The following is a 24,516-nucleotide window of genomic DNA, read 5'->3' as shown; positions in this document are numbered from 1 at the left end:
TGAGATGCCGGCAGTGCAGGTGGCGGCCTTACCTGCTATGCCACAGCGCCAGCCCCTATATTATTATTTATTGTTGTTACTAGCTGGGACTTTATGGTTGATGTCAAAACCAGAAACTAAATTCATTTCAAGAAGTTCTTTTAATTGCTTAATTAAATAAGAAATACTAACCTCTAGACTATTTTTAAATTGCTTTTGAAAAATTAAGAATAGATTACTTCACGTAGGTCCTTTTCACTGGTCTAGGGCAGGAATTCTCCACCTCTGACTCAGTTCACCTGCTCCTCTGCTTGCTCTGGCTTGGAAAGTCTTGCTCTTGAACTGCTGGCTAAGGATTTCCTGTCTACCGTGTCTTCCACCACTGATAGTGTTTCTCCTCAGCTGTGGTAACCACACAAATCCGCTAATAAATTAACGACTCAGGATTGCTGTGTTAGAGGTGTGGGATAGAATGCAGTGAAGTGCAACAAATTATTTTTATCTCCCGCTCCCTGTTAAGCAGCAGTTGTTATTCTATTATCTGGGTTTTGAATCTAGCTGTTTGATCCTCCAAGTCTAAAAGCAGCTTCCGTGCCCTGTTTTATGATGGTGGGGTTTTATGATGTCACTTGCGGCTATAAATTGCTCTGGTTGAGCCACATCCGCTTGCCACATCCTGGAAATACGTTCAGCTATATTTTCCCCCCGCACACCTACATTTTGTGGCCCGTAGCGATGCTACTTCCACATAGATCTTTCTCTCTCTTTCTCACAACCCCACCATTTCACAAGCGACAGCAAATACAACATTCCACTTTTGCCACCCCATATCACCTTGTTGTTTTTTATTTAACTATTGATATATACGATCAGCTGTTGACTGGGAGGTTTGCACCAAGCTAGTCTGTCTGTCTGTCTCTGTCTCTCTTTCTGATGCTACAATTAGATTCAACTAGAGAAAACGGCGATTGGAAATGCTTACATTCTCAGACTTGCCTCCATCTGGACATTCTGAAAAGACAAAGGAAGGGTTTGATGCCATTAGACAAGTGACAGTGAGGTCACTGCATCCTTTCTTGAGCTCAGCCTGGGTACGGACAAACGGGGGACTTAGAGTGATGTGTTGCCATCAGCTCTGGGATCAACTCTTACTGTTGTGCATCGGTGGGTGGAAGGAAAGAAAGAGGAGCTGGGAGGAGGAGGAAGAGAGGAGGTAAGAAGGAAAGCAAAGGATGTGGCTCTTTGCTCATGCCTGGAGCGGACACAGGTTGAGGTTAATGGGGTGCAACCGACTTTCTCATGTCTGCTTCATCCTCCTCTTCCTGTTGACTTGCTTCCTGCTAATTCTGGCTTGCTCATGACTCCTCAGGGCCTCTACAGCAGTCTCCTGACTTTCTTTTTCTCTCAGGCTTTTGTGTTTTCAAATACCCAAGAAAGGGAATCTGACGCACACACCCTGCCTTTTCCTCTGTAGCCACTCCAGAGGTTGTGGGCAGGTTTGCCTGCTCTTGCTTTAGATTTGCGTGCTTGAATGTGGCTGGGATGGCTGGACCACACAGTAGCAAACCTCCTGTTCCAGTCTCTCCTCGGGTTCTCTTACCCAGCAGACACACACAGTTCAGGCTTATAATGAATTGTGTACTCTACGTGAATATAAGCAAAAGAGCCCGCAAACAAAGGAATCTAACAGATGGCAGTTGGGTGCTGGTTGTCACTACTTCTGGTTCAAAAGGAATGGCTTCTGTGTTAAAATCCACAGCAGGAAACAACAACTACAAGCAAAAAAAACTCTCAAGAGTGGTTTAACTGATGGAAGCATTTACAAACAATCACTTATGCCCTTAGAGAATGAATGAAAGATCAAAACTGGAATAGCAGAACAAAGAACCTTCCCCCCTTTTCTGCTTGAGAAAACCACCCAAGGACTGGAGATTTCATTATTCTATTGTTGTTCATATATGAATGCAAATATATATAATCCAGAAATCAGCTGAAGACATTCCTGCCTGTATATATATGCATAAACTTGAGATCTATACAAACTTGCCTTTAGTGCTTGAATTATACGGTCCATGGAGCTTTAAATCCAAGATTTAGGGTGGGGATGTGAGTAGGGTAGATGCTTGTGTCCTTCTGGCTTCCTTTGCCACTTGGGCTTCCCTGCCTTGAATCTGCTTTAGCCTTTTTTTTTTTTAAGATTTCTTTATTTATTTGAAAGTCAGAGTTACACAGAGAGAGGAGAGGTGTGGCGGGGGGTGGGGTGGGGGTCTTCCGTCTGATGGTTCACTTCCCAACTGGCTGCAATGGCTGGAACTGCGTTGATCCGAAGCCAGGAGCCAGGAGCTTCTTCCAGTTCTCCCACATGGATGCAGGAGCCCAAGTACTTGAGCCATCTTCTACTGCTTTCCCAGGCCATGAGCAGAGAGCTGGATCGGAAGTGGAGCAGCTGGGTCTCCAACCGGCGCCCATATGAGATGCTGGAGCTTCAGGCCAGGGCTTTAACCCACTACGCCACAGTGCCAGCCCCTGCTTTAGTCTTGTAGCCACATCTGCTTTAATATGAAGCTCTCCCTCTGGGGGAAGGTCTCTTCTTCTCTTCTAGCCCTGAATGACCCAAAGTCTTCCATTTCTCTTCTTTTTTTGGCAGAGCAGCTCACTCCGGATTTCTTCTCCAAGAATACCTAAACAGAATGTGGGACTCCACTGCACAGTCTTGGTGCCTATGAGACGGCAGAGGGATTGTAACAGTATATAGACAGCAAAGAAGGCACCCAGTACTTCATAAAACCTCACTCAAGTGTGAGATGAGAACCATTAGCCCCTTTTGTCAATGAGAAACTTCACTCCTGAGGTTACGTGAGGAGCTTGGGTGTGTCCACAACCAGTGTGACAGCCTGAATGCTAACAAGAAAGTTGTGCTAGATTCCAGCAAATTCAAGGAATGTCACAGCCTTCAGATGCCTGCATTTTAACAAGACCTTTCAACCTGATGGACCAGGTGAGTAACTCTGTTTCTGGGTGAATGGCCATTGTGAGAGAATGCATAAATTGAGCAAAAATTAGAATAGACTTTCAGCCCTTTCCGGTGGCCAAATCTTCCTACCCTCTCCTGATATCACCTTGATTTCATCTGGGGTGTGGGAAACACAGGTGGGACATGCTTTTTAGAAGATTTTTCTAGATTTGTTGATTGATCTTTTCTAAGACTGCAACAAGACTCAACACAAGTATCAGTTGTCCCTGAATCCATTTATCAGCTCAGTACAATTCTAGCAAAATCTCAGTATGTTGTTTTCTTCTCTTTTGAACTTTTTTTCATTGTAGTGAAAAACACATAACACAAAATTGACCACCTTAACTAATTTTAAGTGTGCAGTTCAGTGGTATTAAATACGTTAACAATGATGAGCAACCATCCCTTCATCCATCTCCATGACAGTTTGTGTTGTGGGCTGGATCACCACTTTATGTGGTGGGGGTAAGGGGCCCAACTATTTTATTCCAGGTTCTTGTCTTTATGTGAGATAAGAATTCAGTGTAGAGACAGAGAAAGTACAAGAACGAGAGCAGGATTTATCTGCAGAGAGCAAATGAGTGCACATTCAGAGGTGAACACAGGAAGCCCCCTGAGGGGAGCTGTACACCATGTGGAGAAGGTGCCTCCTGGAGAGAAAAATGCAGCCCACCTTGGTTCAGTGGCCCCCTTTATTGGGTCCCCAATAATTGGTGGAGTTTGGTGGGGTTCTGTATGGATCACGTCCTCTGGGAAGGTTTTCATGGGGTCTGCATGTGAAGCTCAGTGCACACCTGCTAAAGGCATCTTCTTTCTGGAGGGGAGACTCAGGTGCATCATGGGAAACTGAGTGTGCTGGGTTGGCACGCAAGGTGGGGTGGAGCCAGTGACTGCTGGAAAGCACTCAACACCCTTGTCCACTTCTGTGCTTAGTCCCTCATTTCCATATGGTAAAACTAACACTGCACACGTTGGACAATGCTGTTCTCCCCTCCTCCCAGCGCCCTGGCAGTCACCACTCTAACTTCTGTCTCCATGAATTTGGCACTGCCAGGTACTTCAGGTAAATGAAATCACACATTTTTTTTTTTTTTTTTGGTTTTCCTCTGGTGTGATTGACTTACTCCATTTCGCACAATGCCCATGAAGTTCCTCCGTATGTGTTATGTGTAAGAAATCCCTTCCTTTTGGGCTGCCATTGTGGTGTAGCAGGTAAAGCCACTGCAGGTGAGGCTGGCATTCCATACGCGCCTGGGTTCGTGTCCTGGCTGCTCCACTTCCAATCCAGCTCCCTGCCAATGGCCTGGGAAAGCAGCGGAAAATGGCTCAAGTACCTGGGCCCCTGCCACCCACGTGGGAGACCTGAAAGAAGCTCCTAGATCCTGGCTCCTGGTCCTGGCTTTGGCCTGGTCCAGCCACAACTGTGGTGGCCATCTGGAAAATGAATTAGTGGGTAGAAGATCTCTCTCTCTCTCTCTCTCTCTCTCTCTCTCTCTCTATCTCAGACTTTCAAATAAAATAAATAAATCTTAAAAAAAAAAAAAGAAGTTCCTTTCTTTCAGTGTAGTGTTTTAGCCCATTGTGCGGCTGTTCCTCTGTATTCTCAGGGGAATGGTTCCAGGACACCCCCACTCCCCCGCCCCACAGCAAAATCTATGGATTCCAAAGTCCCTATGCACATCCCACTGTGTCCTTTAACTCTAGACTATTTTTAATAACTAATACAACATAAGTACTATCTAAGTAATTGTTCTCCTGTATTGCTTAGGGACTAATTACAAGGAAAAAAAAGGTCTGTTCACATTCAGTGTGCAATTTGTTTCCAAATACTTTCTTTTAAAAAATATTAATATATTTATTTTAATGTAGGGATGGTGAGGGGGAGAGAGAGAGAGAGAGAGAGAGAGAGAGAGAGAAAGAGAGAGAGAAATCTTTTATCTTCTTGTACACTTTCCTAAAAGCATGCAACATATGGAATGGAGCCAGGCTGAAGGCAGGAGACAAGAACTCAATCCACATCTCCTACATCAGTGCAGGGACTCAAGAGCTTGAGCCATTACCCAACCTCCAAGAGTGTTCATTAGCACAGAGCTGGATCAGAAGCAGAGGCGAGACTCAAAACCAAACACTTCAATATGGATATGGGAATCTCAGGTGGCATGTTAGCTGCTTCACCAAATGCCTGCCCCCTAAATATTTTCCATACAAGGCTGCTTGAATCACGAGTGTAGCAGCAGTGTAGAAAGAGGGCTGACTGTATACCGCATTTTCTTTTTCCATTCATCTGTTGATGGACACCTGGATAGCTTCCCTGATTTTGCTGCTAAGTACATGGGTGTACAAATATCTCTTGGAGAGCCTGCTTTGAATTCTTTCGGCTGTAAGCGCAGAATTACTGGATTATATGGTTACTCTATTTTTCACTTTTATGAGGAACTGCCCCACTGTTTGGCACAGAGGCTGTGTGACTTTGCATTCCCACCAACAGGGCACAGGATTGCAGTTTCTCCACATTCCTGGCTTGTTGTTTATGTTTTACTGATAGCTAATGAACGCGACGCAGGATCTTACTGCAGTTTCGATTTGCATTTCCCTGATGATGAGTGATGTTGAGCATCTTTTCATGTACTTAGTGGCCATTTCTATTATCTTCTTTCTTTAAAAAAGGTTTATTTATTTGAAAGAGTTATGGAAAGGGAGGGAGAGACAAAGGGAAAGATCTTCCAGCCCACAGGTTCACGCCCCAGATGGCTGCAACCACCAGAGCTATGCCAGACAGAAACCAGGAGCCAGGAGCTTCTTCCCGGTCTCCCACGTGGATGCAGGGCCCAAGCACTTGGGCCACCTTCTGCTGCTTTTCCCAGGCTCATCAGCAGGGAGCTGGATCTGAAATGCAGCAGCTGGGACATGAACCGGTTCCATATGGGATGCTTTACCTAGTACTCCACAGTGCTGGCTCCCATTTATATATGTTTCTTGAAGAAATGCCTATTAAAATCACTTTCTAATTCTTAAATTGGGCTTTGTGGGGTTCAAATTTAGGATGCAGGAATTCTCTAAATATCATAATCTTCATAAAGATCATTAATTTTCATCAGATATATAATATATAAATATTGGTTCTCATTCTGTAAGCTTCCTTCTTTTAAAATCTTATGGTGTCTTTCGATGCACAATTTAAAAAACTTTTCGTAAATCCTAATTCATTCATTTTTTCTGTTGTTTCTTGGGCCTTTTATGTCATATCCAAGAAATATTGCTGAATCCAGTGATATGAAGCTTTTTTAAGATTTTTATTTAATGAATAGAAATTTTCATATGTATAGTGTTCCTTCCCCACATTCCCTCCCACCCATGCTCCCATCCCACCTCACACTCCCTCTCCCATTCCATTTTCCATTAAAATCTGTTTTTAATTGACTTTATATACAGAAGGCCAACTCTTTACTAAGGAAAGATTTCAATTATTTGTAACCACATAGACACACAAAGTATTAACTACAGTTTGAAGACAAGTTTTACTATTAATTCTTATAGTACAACTCATTAAGGACGGGGGTCCAGCATGTGGAGCAAGTGCACAGTGACTCCTGTTGTTGATTTAACAACTGACACTCTTATTTATGATGTCAGTGCTCACCTGAGGCTCTTGACATGAGCTGCCAAGGCTATGGAAATCTTTTGAGTTCACAAATTCCGTCAGTTTTTAGACAGGGCCATAGTCAAAGTGGAAGTTCTCTCCTCCCTTCAGAGAAAAGTGCATCCTTCTTTGATGGCCCCTTCTTTCCACTGGGATCTCACTCACAGAGATCCTTCATGCAGAACTGTTTTTGCCACTAGGTCTTGGCTTTCCATGCCTGAAATGCTGTCATGGTGTTTTCAGTCAGGCCTTAGGGGCTGATTCTGAGATCAGGATGCTGTTTTGGGTATTTGTCATTCTATGTGTCTGCTTCCCATGTTGCCCATGTTTTTTTCTAGGAATTTTATGGTTTTAGGGTTTACATTTAAGTCTTTGATCCACTTATGTATTAATTTTTGTGTATCATTTTATGCAAGGGCCCAATTAAGTGATTGTACAGCACACTGTGCTTTTTAAAATAGATATAAACTTATTTTAAAACCTATGTGAAAATACACAGGACTTCGAATAGATAATGTCAGGAAGAAGCAGAATTTAGAGGTAATCATTCTACCTAATGTTTTTCTAAAAAAAGATTTATTTCATTTATTTGAAAGTAGAGTGACAGAGAGAAAGGGAGAGACAGAGATAAAGAGACATTTCATTCATCGGTTCACTCCTCAAATAACTGCAATGGCTGGGGCTGAGCGAGGCCAAGCTAAATGCCAGGAACTCCATCCAGGTCTCCAGTGGGTGGCTGGGGCCCAAGCTCTTGAGTTATCATCTGCTGTTTCCCAGGTGGGAGCTGGATGAGAAGTGGAGCAGCTGGGACTTGAACTGATGCTCTGATATAGGATGCTGGTGGTGCAAGCAGCACTTAACCCACTGTACCACAAGGCTGGCTCCTTACTTGATCTTAACACTTGCTATATAGTTCTAGTAACCAAGACAGAGGGAATTGCTGGAGGGGTAGGCACATAGATCAGTGGTATCAAAAAGAGAACTCATCTACTGACCCACAGGGGTGTGCCTCACTGATGTTTGACAAGAGTGGAAAAACCATCCAGGCGGGATGAAAATCATCTCTTCAACAAATGCTGCTGGAGCAATTGGACACTCTTAGGGAAAAGAAAAACAGAAAAAAAAAAAAAAAAAAAAAAAAAACCTCATCCTGAACTCCATACCTTATATAAAAATTAACTCAAAGTGCACAATAGGTTTATATGTAAAATGAAAACTAAAAAACTTTTGGGGAAAAGCAGAGTGGAAAATCTTCCAAACCCAGCAAAGCTTAGCAAAGAGTTCTTAGACTTGGTACCCAAAGCTTGGTCCACAGGAGCAAAAACTGATCAAAGGAGCCTTGCTGTGAAAGACTCTGTTGACAGGGTAAGAATGCAAGCTACAGACTGGAGAAAATATTTGTAAACCACAAATTTGACAAAGGATTTGTATCTAAAATACATAAAGAACTCTTAACATTGAACCATAAAATTTAAACAAATAATCCAATTAGAAAATGGGCAAAATACATGAACAGACGTTTCGCTGAAGAGAACGTACAGATGGCCAATAAGCACATGAAAAGATGTACAACATCATCTGCCATCTGGGGAATGCAAATTAAATCCACAGTGACATATACTACACCAATCAGAATGACTGGAATAACTTCTAAAAGCAACAAACAGTATTACCAAATGCTGGCAGGAGTGTGCAGAAAGTAGGCTGCCTATGCATGGCTGTGGTGATGAAAAACGGTACAACCACTGTAGAAAAATCACTTGGCAGTCTCTTACAAAATTAAAAATACACTTACCACACAACCTAGGAATTGTTCTCTTGGACATTTATCACAGATAATGAAAATTATGTTCACACAAAAATTCACTCACAAATGTTCACAGCAGCTCCAAATTGGAAACAGCCCAGATGTGTTTCCGTGTGTGAGTGATTGAACAAATTGTGTTATATCTGCCAGCACCGCGGCTCAATAGGCTAATCCTCTGCCTGCAGCGCTGGCACACTGGGTTCTAGTCCAGGTCGGGCCGCTGGATTCTGTCCCGGTTGCCCCTCTTCCAGGCCAGCTCTCTGCTATGGCCCGGAAGTGCAGTGGAGGATGGCCCAAGTCCTTGGGCCCTGCACCCGCATGGGAGACCAGGAGAAGCACCTGGCTCCTGCCTTCGGATCAGCGTGATGTGCCGGCCGCAGCACGCTGGCTGTGGCGGCCATTGGAGGGTGAACCAATAGCAAAAGGAAGACCTTTCTCTCTCTTTCTCTGTGTGTCTCTCTCTCTCACTGTCCACTCTGTCTGTCAATAAAAATAAAAAATAAACCAAAAAACAAAAAACAAATTGTGTTATATCTATACCTTGGAATACCACTCAGCAAGAAAAAGGAATGAATTATTGATTTATGCAATAACTTTTATGGTTCTCAGGCAAATGATACTTAGTAAGAAAAGCAAAAACGAACAGCTTACACTGTATAATTCCATTCGAAAACAAAGCCTTCTTATAATGAAAAAAACTCATGCAGACAGGGAATAAATTAGGGGATGCCCTGGAGCTTTTCCGTGTCTTGACTGTGTTAGTCACACAAATCTACACAAACAATAAAATTGCATAGAGCTAAACACACCCACCCACACACGCACTCACACACACACACACACACATATACACACATCCACAGGTAGTGCTTGCAGAACGGATGAACTATGATTAAGTTAGGTGGATTCAGTCAACATCGATGTCCTGGTTGTGATAATACACTACAGTTATGGATGATGTTACCAGTGGGGAAAATTGGGAACAACTACGTGTGTGTCAATAGTCTCAAAACAAAATTAAAGAGAAGCCAAGTCACCTTTGAGATCCAGAAGACCCCAGTCCAGCAAAAGCGAGGTCCACATGCTTCCAAGGATTGTGGCACTCTCTCCATGTGTCAGCCTTCACTGTCTGCAGTCCGTGGAATGGTGCCCACTAAAGGCTTCCCAGATGAATAAAATCTTCTTTTGATGTCCATTTCCTAATGAAGTCTCCAATAGATTATTTAACTTTGTCGCAATTACATTTTTAAAAGATTTTTATTTATTTATTTGTGAGGTAGAGCTACAGATTAAGAGAGGGAGAGACAGAAAGGGGTCTTCCATATTCTGGTTCACTCCCCCAGATGGCTGCAATGGCTGGAGCTGGAGTGATTCAAAGCCAGGAGCCAGGAGCTTCTTCCAGGTCTCCCACATAGGTGCAGGGGCCCAAGTGCTTGGGCCATCTGCTGCTGCTTTCCCTGGCCATAAGCAGAGAGCTGGATTGGAAGAGAAGCAGCCAGGACACAAACCAGCACCCATATGGGATGCTGGTGTCACAGGCGGAGGCTTAGCCTACTATACCAGAGTGCTGGCCCCTACAATTCTTTTTTACTGCAGTTCTTCTGCCACATTATTTTAACATTATCTCATGACTAAGTGACAAAGCCAGATCTCAAAAGGGAATGCAATGTGCTGATGAGCACACAGTGGAATTCCTAACTTTTAACCAATGGATCCAAAGACCCCAGAATCAGAGTTGACAATCCAAACTGTAAGAATAAGGAAGAAAGTGATTGCCATGTACCCTGGATTGATTCTGCCCTAGGACAGACCACCAAACATCCCTTCAGTGGAGAAGAAAAAAGTTTAGTTGTAGTTACTTTCAGAAACAAAGACTTCTGAGGTCAAGACAATGTAACTGCAATTCTCTGAGTCACCACGGTAAAACAAAACTTGGTGATTGTTTTGCACAGAAGTTCAAGAGCTTTGTTTCCCATTTGTCACTTGGAATAGGAGTTGATCATAAAAACAGTCATTTGAGAATAGCACAGCCATACAAACAAGGATTTTTTAGAGTAGTTTCTAGATAGCGGGCTGGATTTTCTCACTATGCATCGGAGGTGACAGAGTGTTTTGTCACAGTCTTCCCTCTCTCAACCTTTTAAAACTGAGTTTGGAAGCGTTCCCATTCAACATTTGATGGGGTACATTTATAGGGCTAATTGCCTTATATGGCCACACAGAAATTCAGTCAAGACCAGGGAAGAAGAAATAGTGAAGCAGAAATGCAGGCAAAGGCTGGACTCACACCAGGTATTGCACGGGATGCTGGGGTTGAGTCTGCTCTGTAACTGAGGATGCTGTCTCTCACCCACGTCTGCAGAAGCTCCAGAGATCTGAAGGGCCTCTGGGAATTTATGCCACACCACGAGTCATTTCCTCAATGGTCCGCCCTATCTTATAGGATTATGTTAAGTGCTAAATAAAGCACCGTCCCTGGCATAGAAAAGGCACTGTCCTTGTTGTGGCTATTATTATTATTATTATTATTATTATTATTATTTTGACGGTCGAGATTTGGGGTTGAGAGAGGCATCACTGGTAACCTCATTGCCTCCCTGAATGACATCAGAGCTGGAAAGAGATCTCAGCATGGTGGAGGGTTATTCTCATTGCCTGCTGCCCGTTCTTGCTTTGTGAAGGATCATGCATAGTTTTCATCGTCTCCAAACTGGGCAGATAAGGCAGGATCACTCCTCCTTGAGGAGTCCTGTGTATTCAACATTTCTTAGTTATGGTATTAAGAGTCCTGGTGTCTGGCCATGATAGTCCAGCACGCTTATCTATAGTCATGCCCTAAGAACATCTTTCCATAACAAAGTGGAATGATGTATCCTGGCCTGTTGTCATCTCTAAAAACGATTTCCTACCCAGCTAATATAATGGTTGACTTACAACAACGTGTCTTATTTTGCTTCATGTTGAACTCTGTGTCAACATTCCTGATGCTCAGATCTGCAGTGGGTAGTGCTGACTTTGGCCCTGTAGCCAGAAAAATTGCTCTGAACAACTTATACTCAGCCAGAGCAGATGCTACGATTTCATTACTTGGGACCACTGTCAGCTCTGCCGAGCCCAGTGTAGCCACTATCCCCTGCCAGATTTGTCTCTGTCTCAGTGTCAAGTTGGAGTGGCAGATACAGCTTTATTGATATTGCCTTCTGGACATTTCCCACTTACCAATATGTTTGATTCTTGGAAATCTGATTTAGTTTACCCCAACAAAATCCCATAACATCTAATGTGAGCACAGGGCTTAAGATTAGGTTTTAAGTTGTTCATTTGTGATTCACTTGGCCAGTGATAAAGGGTAATTCTGGAAAACTAACCTTGCAAACACGTATTTTTGACAACCCTAGTTGGCTTTTCACATCTACCACGCTCCATGATCTGTCTTCTCTAACATTATACTTCAACGATGACACCTGGGGTATTTACTCCCAAAAGTCATCTCAAGTTCAGATTTCAAATTGAACCCAAACCAGAACACAGCTGAATATATTTTACATGAATTAGTAAATAAAAGAAGAAGAAAAACAAATGTCTGATAAACATGAAGATGTCCAACTTCTATTAGTCAGAACAATGCACATCAAAACGAGATGGGATTCTAAAATTTTGAATTGATGAAAATTTTCCGGGGACCAAAAAAAGTAGTGCTTTCCCTAAACAAATTCCTAAGCATTGTTTTTTAATGAAATAGATTTTTTAAAAATATCTTTAGTATACAGGGTTTAGCTCATGGGAACCCATCAGCTAAAGTAACCCAAGGCCCAGAACCTAGCAGCCTGTTCTAAACTGGAGCATTTGGGAATTGGTTGGGTGGGAGTTGAGAAGCTGAGCAATGGAAGCACTCAATACCTTGTTCTCTAGTTGCTTATGGAGATTCTAAACCACAAATTGTGATTTGATGGAAGATGCTAGAAGGGATGGAAATAATACCCAGTACTTTCTGTGGGGCGTATCTACTGGGCAAGCATTATGCCAGTGGGACAGACAAGAGACATATATAACACATTCCTTGATTTTAAGGGCCTCAAAGTTGGTGGGACTGAATAACAGTTCAAACAGCAAACCACTGGAGGGAAAACTGTCTATGCTCTGTGGTCAGTTGGATGAAACAGAGACGGCATTGGGGGCAATAATCCAAAAAAAAAAAAAAAAAAAGTTGTGGTGCTTGAACTGCCTTTCTGAGAAAGTGTGGGCAAAGGCTCAAGGGGCAGAGATAAGACGTGCAGGATGGGTTCCCACATGAGACAAACGGGCAGAAGGAGTGGAATTCATTTGAGTGAAAGAGAAGGAGTGGAACTCATTTGCAAGAGCAAAGCTTAATAAGCAAGAAGGCTCTCCTTGGGAAGAAATTAAAAGGATGAGGCTGTCCAGCTGGAACTTGATTGTGAGGGCTCTCCACGACAGGGAGAAAAGCCTGGAACTGAAGCAGAAAGCCACAGGCAAATATTTCATCTCTGGGAACATTTATTGGACATCTTCTCTGTGTTCTTAGGGTTCTGAGGAAATAGGGACAAACAGCACGTGGCCCTGGCTCAGTGGAGTTTGCAGGTGATAGCAGATGATAGATGTGGAAGTAGAACCTCGGAAAGATTAATCTTGCAGGCGTGTAGCAAAGAGGTGGAGGATGAAGGGACCCCCCAGCAAAGGCTCTGGCAGAATCCTCAAATCTCACCTGGGGGCCAGGCGTGTCCAGCAGCTTTCTTAGGAATATTAAAACTCAATGGTGACTTGATCAGCCTTCACCCTGACTGTTGATGAACAACTTAATATGTTATCCCTCTTAGTATTTGTTTTTGTTTGTTCTACTTAATACTTTTGGTTGAATAATCAATACACAATTCTTCTTAAGTGCTGAAACTTAACTGAAAAGTGATCCCTGTTAAATATAAGAGTGGGAATAAGAGAGGGAAGAGATGTGCAATTCGGGACATGCTCAAGCTGACTTGCCCCAAACGGTAGAGTTAGAAACATACCAGGGGATTCCAATTCAATCCCATCAAGGTGGCATGTACCAATGCCATCTCACTAGTCCCAGTGATCAATTTCTGTTCACAGTTGATCATGATGATAGGACTAAGAACCAAAGGGATCACATAAACAAGACTAGTGTCTGCAAATACTAGCTGATAGAATAAAAAAGGGAGAGAACGATCCAACATGGGAAGTGAGATACACAGCAGACCCACAGAATGGCAGATGTCCTAAACAGCACTCTGGCCTCAGAATCAGCCCTTAAGGCATGCGGATCTGGCTGAAAAGCCCATGAGAGTATTTCAGGCATGGAAAGCCAAGACACTCTGGGGAAAAAAAAAAAACCTAAATGAAAGATCTCTGCGAGTGAGATCCCAGTGGAAAGAATGGGTCATCAAAGAAGGAAGTACCTTTCTCTGAAGGGAGGAGAGAACTTCCACTTTGACCATGGCCTTGTCTAAATATGATCAGAGTCGGTGAACTCAGGGGGCTTCCATAGCCTTGGCAGCTCATGACAGGAGCCTAGGGTGATTACTGATGCCATAAACAAGAGTGTCAATTTGTTAAGTCAACAACAGGAGTCACTGTGCACTTGCTTCTCATGTAGGATCTTTGTCCTTAGTGTGCTGTACATTGAGATTTAATGCTATAACGAGTACTCAAACAGTATTTTTCACTTTATGTTTCTGTGTGGGAGCAAACTGTTGAAATCTTTACTTAATGTATGCTAAACTGATCTTCTGTATATAAAGAGAATCGAAAATGAATCTTGATGTGAATGGAAGGGGAGAGGGAGTGGGAAAGGGGAGGGTTGCGGGTGGAAGGGACGTTATGGGGGGGAAGGCATTGTACTCCATAAGCTGTACTTTGGATATTTATATTCATTAAATAAAAGGAAAAAACAAAAAACAAAAAACAAAAAAACTCAATGGTTTCAGTGTTGGAGGGTCAGTGGGATTTGTTTGAGACAAGAAGATAAGTTAAATTTGCTAGATTTGGCAAATAAAAGTTTTTAAAGTATACCGTGTCCTCTGTGACATTTGTTGTTTATCTAAAATGACTGAGTTTCATACTGCCATACTGAATTTCATCTGGCAACCCTAGAAAAGTCTTATTTAATATCTTGCTGCAGATTTAAAAGCTCAATTCTTATGGTAAAGCAAGTACACGTTGGTTGCAGTTTGCCGAATGCTCAGGAGCAAGCAGGCCCAGTTGGGTGTGTTTGAGTGAGCATTTGTATGGTGTACTTGAGAAAGGCCTGCCATACCACGTCAGTTAACCAGCACACGAGAGCAACTCCTTGCCGCAGACGTCCTTACAGAGAAGAATCTTACATCATGACAATTTTATGAAATTTTAACAGCTTCTAATATGAGTTCATACTAGTGACATTCTCTTCGACCGAGGCATAAAGAACTAAACATACACGTGTAAAAGAGTAATCACCACATTCGCTTATTCTGGTCCTTATTCCTAAATGCCATTGATTCTGTTTGACTGTGCAAAGACAAAGAAGGAGAAGGGAAGTGCCTTCTGCACAATTCTGTTTTACCATCAAGGATTCCAGTTAGTTGCTGTTTCCAATCTGCAAAATTCAGCAAAACCTGTTGAGCTTGCCAACCACTTGCCAAAGCACAAAACAAAAGAAAACCACCCGAAATCCCAGACAACTGAAAAAGGCAGGTGTGATAAAGAGTAAGTAGTAGTGGTTGTGTGTGTGTGTGTGTGTGTGTGTGTGTGTGTAGGGGGCTTGGGCATCAGTGTTACTCTCAGTAGGTTCATAATGTTTCTTTTTTGCTGCTGCTTTTTTAAAACAGGAAAGGGATTTGATAGACATTGTTGTGTTACAGAATCTTGAAAACCTGGGGATGTGGTTTCCAGCTTTGTCATTTGTGTAATAAAATTCCATAGTCACAAAACCATGGGAGCCAGAGCATTTGTAAGAATTGGGTTTTTGTTGAAATACATAATAATTGCCCAAAGGTGTGGTTTAACCCAGGGATTTGTGAATCATAACAAAGGGACTCACGGAGGATATGCAGTGTGATCAGGCATCTCTGGGTGGCAAGGGGCAGAAATCTAAGGAAGCACATGTGAGAAGCAGTTTAATTCAGGGGCTCTAATGGTATTTTGTAGGAAGTGTAGATAGTGGAACCAGAAAGCTCTGAGGTACTCCTCTCTCCTCTCTGCCTTTGTCTCTCTCCCCAAACTCATGGATTTACTGCACCAATTTCAGAAAGTAGGGGTCAGAGGCTCAGCTGGTTTGCATAATTTTCTGAGCCCTGCAGTTGGGCTAAGTTCTGCAGTGTTGGTGTCTGAACACAAATGTCATTGAAGGAGACTCTGGCTGCCTTCTTTTAATCAGTTGTCCAGTAACAGGGTACAAGAAGGGTCCCATGGCTTCCTGTCTCCAGATTCCAGGGCATGTACTTGGGCAGAGGTTTAGCCAAAGCAGCTAAATCAGGTGGTATGGTCATTTAAGTGTTTTCCTTTCCGCATATTTCCTCCTAATTGATCCTAACCAGAATAAGGAGCTGATGTGTGACCTAGTTGTTATGAATATTTGTATTTCTTTGTCAAGTTCTAAATTCACAGAGTGAATCCTTCAGAACACTTGACTTTGCGTTATGGGTTTTATGGTTTAGATTAATCACGCCATGGAGAGTATTGGGGTGGAAGTATGGTCTAAGATAACTTTTTTTTTTTTTGACAGGCAGAGTGGACAGTGAGAGAGAGACAGAGAGAAAGGTCTTCTTTTGCTGTTGGTTCACCCTCCAATGGCCGCGCGCTGCAGCTGGCGCACCGCACTGATCCGAAGCCAGGAGCCAGGTACTTCTCCTGGTCTCCCATGGGGTGCAGGGCCCAAGCACTTGGGCCATCCTCCACTGCCCTCCCGGGCCACAGCAGAGAGCTGGCCTGGAAGAGGGGCAACTGGGACAGAATCGGTGCCCTGACCGGGACTAGAACCCAGTGTGCTGGCGCCGCAAGGCGGAGGATTAGCCTATTGAGCCGCGGCGCCGGCCTTAAGATAACTTTTAAAGGTCTTAAATTTTTCTTGGGTTTTCAAGACCCTTTCAATTTATAAATACTCTCTCTTGCCTTGAGAAGCAAAGACACCATTTGATGTGGTTCAGTCTTAAGAGAAGGAGGAATCTCTTTAAATTAAACTCACCAATCAAAAGCTTGAGGCTTAACAAAAGACCTCTCACCAAATAATTGGCTCTAGCAATTGAGTTGGCTAGAGATAATTTTGGGGGCCTTCTCTCAAGTAGTGTTGTGCACTGTATGAGAAAGGGAGTAGACAAGAGGGAGTGAAGATGGCCTTTTATAGGCTTCCAGTTAAGCTTTTAATTTACTGGTCATTTATACTGACGGATGCTCCCACATCATTATCTGTGAGACAGTGGAGAAGAAAAAAATGGCATTCTATTTTTTGTACCCTCTTCTCCTTGAGATCTGGCATCTTCATTTACAAGCAATCGGGTGAGCAGGTGAAGGAATTGGAAAAAGGATGACTTTTAACAGCTGTTGAGATCAAGAGTCCAGCTTCCTTCTTAAAGGCTGTTCCACATTTTTGTGGTGTCTGATGCAGTATTTTCAGTTCCACCTTGTGTCCTTTAAGAATGTTGAATGTTGTGGCTGGTGCTGTGGTGTGGCAGTTCCAGCATCCCATATGGGAGCTGGTTTGATTCCCAGCTGCTCCACTTCTGATGCAGCTCCCTGCTAGTGCACCTGGGAAGGCAGTGGAAAATGGCCCAAGTGCTTGGGCCCTGCCACCCACATGGGAGACCTGGATGAATCTCCTCATTCCTGGCTTCAGATCAGCCCAGGGTCGGCCATTTTAGCCATTTGGGGAGTGAACTGGTGAATGGAAGATCTCTCTCTCTCTCTCTCTCTCTCTGTCTGTCTCTCTCTCTGTAACTCTGCCTTTCAAATAAATTTAAAAAAAAATTTTGAAACTTCTAGATAAAAAATTCCCTAGATGGAGACAGTAGCGTATCCAGGAGTGGCATAAATAAGAGACAGAATATTCTTCAAAAGCTAGCTGATTCATTCTATCTGTCAATTACAACCTAGCTGGCCTCTAGCATTACCCTCAGGTCTCTGTCTACACGAGCTCAGGTGCTGTGATTTGGAAGTAGTTTGTCCCCAAAGGATCATGTTCTGGAAGCTTGGTCTCCAGTGTGGTGGTGTTGAGACAGTGATTATTACGTCATGAGGGCTCCACCCTCACCCATGGATTAATGCCGGTCTCATGGAGTAGGCTGGGTCTTGCAGGAGTGGATTCATCTCCATTACGGTGGGTTGTTACAAAAGAGTGAAGCAGGCCCCTCCCCGCCCTCCCACTTCCTCTGCCCCTGGAATCCTAAGCTGGAAAATGAGTCAGTAGTAGTCATAGAGGGAAACCTCATGTTATACATTTGGAAGGGCATTTGTAGGCATAAAATCAAGAGTAGCAGAGGTAGGGTCAAGTCCAGTATTTAAGCAACAAGGTCAGAGGGGCAGGAATAAAGACTGAAGCGATAGAAAACACAGGGAAGCAGCAGAGGATCGTGCTTGGAAAGGTGGATGAGCGAGGTCTCAGGGTCCGCTGCTAGGACTCGGAGGTGCAGTGTGCTCAACTGCAGTGTCCTAACAGTGCTGGCCTGTGACACTGGGCACGTAGGCTGGGGGTGGGCTGTTGAGCACACACTGCACAGTCGCCAGGATGGCCGTAGAGTTCCCTCTGCAGGAACAGCATGGCCCTCTTTTACACTGTCCCACAACAGTTGGTTCACAAGAGAAAAAAATTCCCCCAGGATGTTGCGCCCTGGGTTTCTCTGATACAAACAGCTCTGGATAAATCCCTACAGCTCCTCTGCAGGAAGACGAGGAATGGTGCCACGGCCTTGCTTTTGGAGGCTCCTGTGACTTGAGAGCACAAAGCATCTCTTTTTGGCCTTCATTTCTTGTCCAGGAGAGGACATATCTGCCACAAAGCTGTGTGTGTCCGGCCCCAACATCACAGCCACAATTTAAAAAGATAAAAATGGGGTAATTGTGTTTGAATATTGAGGAGGGGCTCCAGGAACTGAGTGTGTATTGAAATGCCCAACTCATGACATCATGGATGGAGAGAGATAGGGTGGTGACCAGCCCAGGCATAGGCCATCAGAATGACTGGGACCAAAAATTGATTCTGTGAGGCTGGGCCTACCCAAGAGAGGACTGGGGAGCAATAAGGCTGGCCGTGTGAACTCCAAGGGTCAAACAGTAGGGATGTCACATACATACACCTAGTCCAGAGGGTCCAAGGAGGGCAAGGTTAGGAACCGCAGAGGGACCAGATCAGTGACAATGTCAATAAAAGACAAGGCAGGGAGTGAGGGTGGGTGGTGGTGGGAGGCAGAATGATGAACTATCAATTGCTAAAATAATCAGAAGTACATGGTTCAGTCGTTCAAGAGGCATTCACTCATTCACTCAATGGATATTTAAGTACCTAATGTGTTCCAGGTTCTGTGCCTAAATCTTCAGATACAATAGCAGGGAACTTCAGGTAGTTCATGGAAAATGTATGTTATGAAAACCTTATTCGTGGATTTTTTTAAAAAAAAATTTCGTCTCAAAGTAAACTTAATTCTGTTTTAGCGTGAACTCTTTGAAGTACCCCTGCATGCACAGGACCCAGAAGCCAACATGGTGGGATCCATATGGTAGCTTAAAAGAGGTTATGAGGACATACACAGACAGCACCCAAAAGAACGTTGAGAGAAAAGGATGTTGCTACAGAAAGCTAAGTGAGACTCAAGGACAAGTAGATGTTGGGTGGAAAATGCTTATTCTAGGCAAAAGAAGGGCATTTACCAAGCATGGGTGGCTAGAGAGAGCCTAGTGCTTTGGAGATGCCACTTAGCCTTCAGACTGGTTGGCTACAGAATACAGGGTGGGGCGTGCCTAGGGATAAAGACTGAGATACACAGAAGGACCATAACTTGATGGACCTCCCACACCTTGGGAAGGTCTTTGGACTCTGGAAAGCCGTGGACAGCCACCGGAAAAGGCTGTAACCAAGAGAAACACAAGCTGAGCTCTGCTGGGAAAGCCCATGCTGGCTACAGGTTGTATAGTTCAAGGCTGAGCTGTCGATGCTGGAGCTGGAGGGAAGGAGATGGGCTGGAGATGTCAGTTGTCAAAGGGTCAGGGCTGGGCTGATGGTCTAAGAAGTGAGGAAGAGGGAGGAGACAGATGACATTTTGGTTTTGGATTGGACAGTGAAGGGTGGATGGTGTGGTCCTTTGTCATCTGGGGAACTAAGAGGAGAACTGGGCTTTGCAGGGAGTGTGATGAGTCCCGTGTGGGATGTGTCTGGGTTGGAGCAGCAGGAGGAAGTCCCGCTATCGCACTAAGCAGGGCCTGTAGGGGTGGGTGGGTAAGCTTGTTCACAGGAACACGCAGAGGCTCATCACCATTGGACGGCTGTGGCTTATTTTTCTTCCCGGGGCAGAAGAGGATCTGTCTTGGGATAAAAGGGAACGTGGGCTGGGATATGCTAGAGGGGTAAACCTGGAGTTAGACTAAATGTGTGGTAATGAGATTTAGCTTCTGCATGCAGACAGAAACACACTCTAAATAGCTCAGTGTCAAAGAAGGAATCTATGGAATTCTTGCACCACTGGCTCTTGGTCTATGAATTCCTTGACATGCTGCTGAAACAAAGAGATTTGCTCTGTTACTGGGTCGGGGGTGGGGGGGCTTCCAGCAAGGCACCCCTGAAAAAGGGTGCACTTCACAAAGCGTACATCTTCCCCAGGCCCTGCCCCTCTCCTCCCGAAGCCCGCGTTTCACTCTTCTCAGGATGCTGCCTGAGCTGCCTGCTGGAACCCCAGAAGAGAGCCGTCTGCAGGCCGTGGATGTGCTCAGCCACCAGGCGAGTGTGGCCACTCCTGCCAGGACCTGCTGGGCTGGGAGCATTTCGGTGAGATGGAAGCCAGCCTTCATTCCAACCCAGAGACTCTCGCCTGCCTGTGGCAAAGGGCGGTTTGTGCTGGCGGAAATTCCCTCCTCGGCGCCACATGCACCATTTGGGATATCATTTGTTCAGGCATCCTACTTCTCCTTTGAAACAACTCTTCCTCCATTTTTGTCAAGCCTTCGGATGCAGAAATGTGTTTGTGTCTGCCTGAGTGTGTGTGTTTTGGATGGTCTCACACCAAAAGCATTTTACACTTTCTCATTAGGAACTTTCTGTTTGTCGGGAAGGAGAAAAAACTTATGGAGGATACATTTCATATTTAAGGTTTTTTAAAATTTTAAAATGTATTTATGAGAGAGAGAGAGAGAGCGCGCGCACTCCCAGGGCTTGGTGAGGCTGAAACCAGGAACCCTATACTTATTTCAGATCAATCAGGACTTAATTCAGGACTCCATCACTTGAACCATCACCTGCTGTCTTTCAAAATGAGCAATAGCAGCAAGCTAGAATTGGGAGCTGGACTGCCAGGTACTTCAGTGTGGGACGCAAGTGTCTGAGCCACTAGGCCAAGTGCCTACCGTATATTCAAGTTTTTCAAAGAGAGGATGTATTCTGGCATAACGTGATTGTGATTTTAAATATAAAAGTTAAATTTTTATATTGATTTCAAAGAGCAACAGAGAAAAAGAGAAGAGAGAGGGTGATATTAACAGCTTCATGTTAGGTAAAAGCTTTAACTCCCAGGGAAAACCAGCCAAAGGTAGATGGGTGATTTACGTGAAAATGTATTGTAGAGGCAGAGTTTTACATGGGCTCCTGCTGTGGGTGCTGAGCGATCATCGTCTTTCGCTCTTGCTCTGCGTGGATTAGGGCGTCTCTTCCTTGAGCTGGAGGAGCTGTAGCAGTGAACAGCAGGGGAGGGCTAATAAGGATGCTGGCGTGGGCAAGTCCGTGGGCTTCAGGACCTGCCTTTTCTATAACGTAATTCCCTGCAGAAGAAAGACTGTTAGGAGTTTTAACATGTAGTAGGACTGCAATTTCCAAAATATTTTAGCTTCAAGAGACTGAGCTGGGGCTCCAGTCCATCCTGGAGACAGAAGGGGTGCCGTAGTAAATAGTTACTAATGAAAGTCCTTCCAAAGTGCTGTGTCACCCTCTGGACAAAACCCAGGAAGCTTTTGTGATTCAGCCCTGAGCAGGTTTGCTTTCCAGCCTGGTTGTGCTGTCCTTGCCCGTGTCTAACGTCTTGCTCGCTGTCAGCCTTCCCAGTTTTTATCCTTAGCTTTGCAGAGAAAGCATGCTCTTGTGAGGGAGAGACTATAATTAAATAAAAGCACGCTATTCCTGTGACTTGCTTCTCAATTCCTTGGAATAAACCAACAGATGTGACATAAAACCAGAGTCGATTTCTACTGACGAAGGGAAGCAAGTGTTCAGGAAACAAGCCTCACTTCAACGCAAGCGACCTTATGGCTCTTTTCAAGGTCACACAGTAGGTTGGTAGTGAAGTGCTTCTCTGTTTTTTATTTGTGAAATAAAGATATTGCAATTTCCCAAATATGGCTATGGGGAGATTATAGAAATCATACTGGCGGCTGGCGTCACGGCTCACTAGGCTAATCCTCCACCCGTGGCGCCGGCACACCGGGTTCTAGTCCCGGTTGGGGTGCTGGATTCTGTCCCGGTTGCTCCTCTTCCAGTCCAGCTCCCTGCTGTGGCCTGGGAGTGCACTGGAGGATGGCCTAGGCCCTTGGGTCCTGCACCCGCATGGGAGACCAGAAGCACCTGGCTCCTGGCTTCGGATCAGCGTGGTGCAAAGGCCGCAGCGCGCCGGCTGCAGTGGCCACTGGGGGATAAACTAATGGAAAAGGAAGACCTCTCTCTCTCTCTCTCTCTCTCTCTCTCACTGTCCACTCTGCCTGTCAAAAAAAAAAAAAAAAAAAAGAAAGAAAGAAAGAAAGAAACAAATCATACTGGCAAAGGGAGAGCCATGGTCCTGGCACATGTTTGGCACTTAAGAAGAGTGACCACTCTACTTATCTAAGGGATTGGCTTGGCCCTTCCAATGGGCGATGCTTCTAGAGACAAGTGTGAGCTCACGGTGCTCTGATTCCTTCTTTTTCTTAAATATTTACTTACTTATTTGAAAGAGTGATAGGGGAAGAGAGAGAGACACAGAGAGATCTTCCATCCACTGGTTCACTCCTCAAATGGCTGCAGTGGCCAGGCCAACAGCTGGGCCAGGCTGAAGCCAGGAGCCTGGCACTCCATCTGTATCTCCCATGTGGGTGGAGGGGCCCAAGCACTTGGCCATCCTCTGCTGCCTTCCCAGGCACAGTAGCAGAGAGCTGGATCAGAAGCGGAGCAGCCAGGACTCGAACTGGTGCGCATATGGGATGCCAGTGCTGAGAGTGGCAACTTAACTCATTGTACCACAACACAGACCCTGTGCTTTAACTCGTCCTCTGCGTGTGTGTGCGAGTGAGTTGTGCCCACACATATGCCCTCACTGTGTAGCACGGACTGTACCTCAGACAGAGGCTGAGTTTTCCAAAAACTCTTTCCTTGCAATCTGTATTTTCCTTAATCTTTTGCTGAAGTTCGCATGCAAAGTGCCACTCAGGCGTCACCGAAACCTTTGAGTGCACCTGCTGAGCGCTGTGCCTGCTGGGCTGGCCACTTGGAGGGCGTGTGCACCACGATAGAAAGTTCCAATAATCAATTAAAAGATAATTTAGAGCCTTCCTCACCGCCATCTGTGTTAACTTTCCATTACAAATTAAAACATCTATCTTGACACAAGTTTAATTTTTCCGGAGCACCTGCTTTGAAAGGTAATGTGCTTTTTACATAAGCAGCATGGCACCGCTTTACAAATGTCTCACTTGGCTGGAGGGTCGGTTCTGTTTCAGAGTAAATGGTACCCGCGGGGGTGGATAGTTAGTTCTCACACCTAACAGGGAGAATCAATCCTCAAACGAAATCCGCAGACAGCTTATCCAGATCTCACCCACAGACTTCCCTTTCTTGTTCTCTCATCACCATTTTTTAAATTAGCAGCGAGACTCCTTGGTTTTCTTCCTACCTTTTACCAAAGTCATTGTAGAGGCAGAAGTGTGATTAGTTAACAGCGACTGACATCAGAACCAACAGTAGCAAGGCTTTCAGCCTAGATCATCCGCAGAGACTGGGGCCGTTTCCATTATAACCTTGGGAGTTAGGCAGCTTATTTGTACAACCCTTTCCTCCCACAGGCATCACTGGGGGGTGTGGCTGCGTGACACCGCGGTGGTGTGGCTGTGTGGCTGCGTGACACCGCGGCAGCTCACTCATCCTACCCATCCACACAGCACCGGGCATTTAGTGATCTTTGCACGCCGACTTCTACGTGGACTAAAATCAGAGCATCCTGCCTCCCAGGGACTGTGTCATTTTCTAGGCATCATTCCCTGTAACTGGGTAGCAAGAGGAATACCAGTGTTGCCTTAAAATAAGACCATTTGCGAGGCTTGTCACAAGCACTGGCAAGATTGCGCCTCTTCCTCGCCTGCCTTTTCACTGCCTCCATAAAACAAAGGGATTGCCCAAAACCTCTGGGTGCTTCCTTTGTCTTCATGAAAAGGACGGCTTAATTGAAGTTAGCGACCTTCTCTGTTCTATTCAAAGATTACTTCTACCCCCTGGCTAGCACGGCAGGGCAGAGATTTCTGCCTTCTGGGTGCCTTAGAAAATTATAATCATCTTTCTCTGTTAGGTTCTCTCCTTTGAGCATGTTAAAGAGCTATAAGATGCAAAACATACAGTGCATGGACTTCACCAGCTCTCCCATCCGTGTTCTCTGAAGGCAGGGGAGGCTGCGAATCAGTACACTTCCGAGGAAGTCGGAGATTCTCCGACGACGGCATTGCACTTGCTCCATCTGAGGTGCAGCTGTGAGTGCCACTTCCGTGGGCTGACCGCCAACTATGCCCTGATATTTATTTCCACACCATCCGTCCCTTTCTCAGGCATTTTCTCATCTCTTTTGTGCCTCCTCAAAGGTGGAAGGGCCGGGAGGGGAGAAGGAGCTTGGTATGGGGGAAGAACACACTGGTTTGCTG

At 44.8% G+C, this 24,516-nt stretch overlaps 1 long non-coding RNA gene across 2 annotated transcripts in view; it reads left to right on the top strand.

Annotated features, from left to right (window-relative positions):
• Positions 1-24,516, top strand: part of LOC138849406 (uncharacterized) — a 305,173-nt gene that overhangs the window by 152,042 nt on the left and 128,615 nt on the right. For both annotated transcript variants that reach the window (XR_016232907.1, XR_016232915.1), the window contains exon 4: positions 2,627-2,977. This is a non-coding gene — a long non-coding RNA (uncharacterized LOC138849406). The remainder of the gene's footprint in view (positions 1-2,626; positions 2,978-24,516) is intronic.

This window comes from Oryctolagus cuniculus, chromosome 4 (genome assembly GCF_051225735.1).
Source record: "Oryctolagus cuniculus isolate XC-2025 breed Fujian yellow rabbit chromosome 4, ASM5122573v1, whole genome shotgun sequence".
Classification (NCBI taxonomy): Eukaryota; Metazoa; Chordata; class Mammalia; order Lagomorpha; family Leporidae; genus Oryctolagus; species Oryctolagus cuniculus.
The sequence above is the reverse complement of the archived record's forward strand: the minus strand, read 5'-3'. Positions and strand labels throughout refer to the sequence as shown.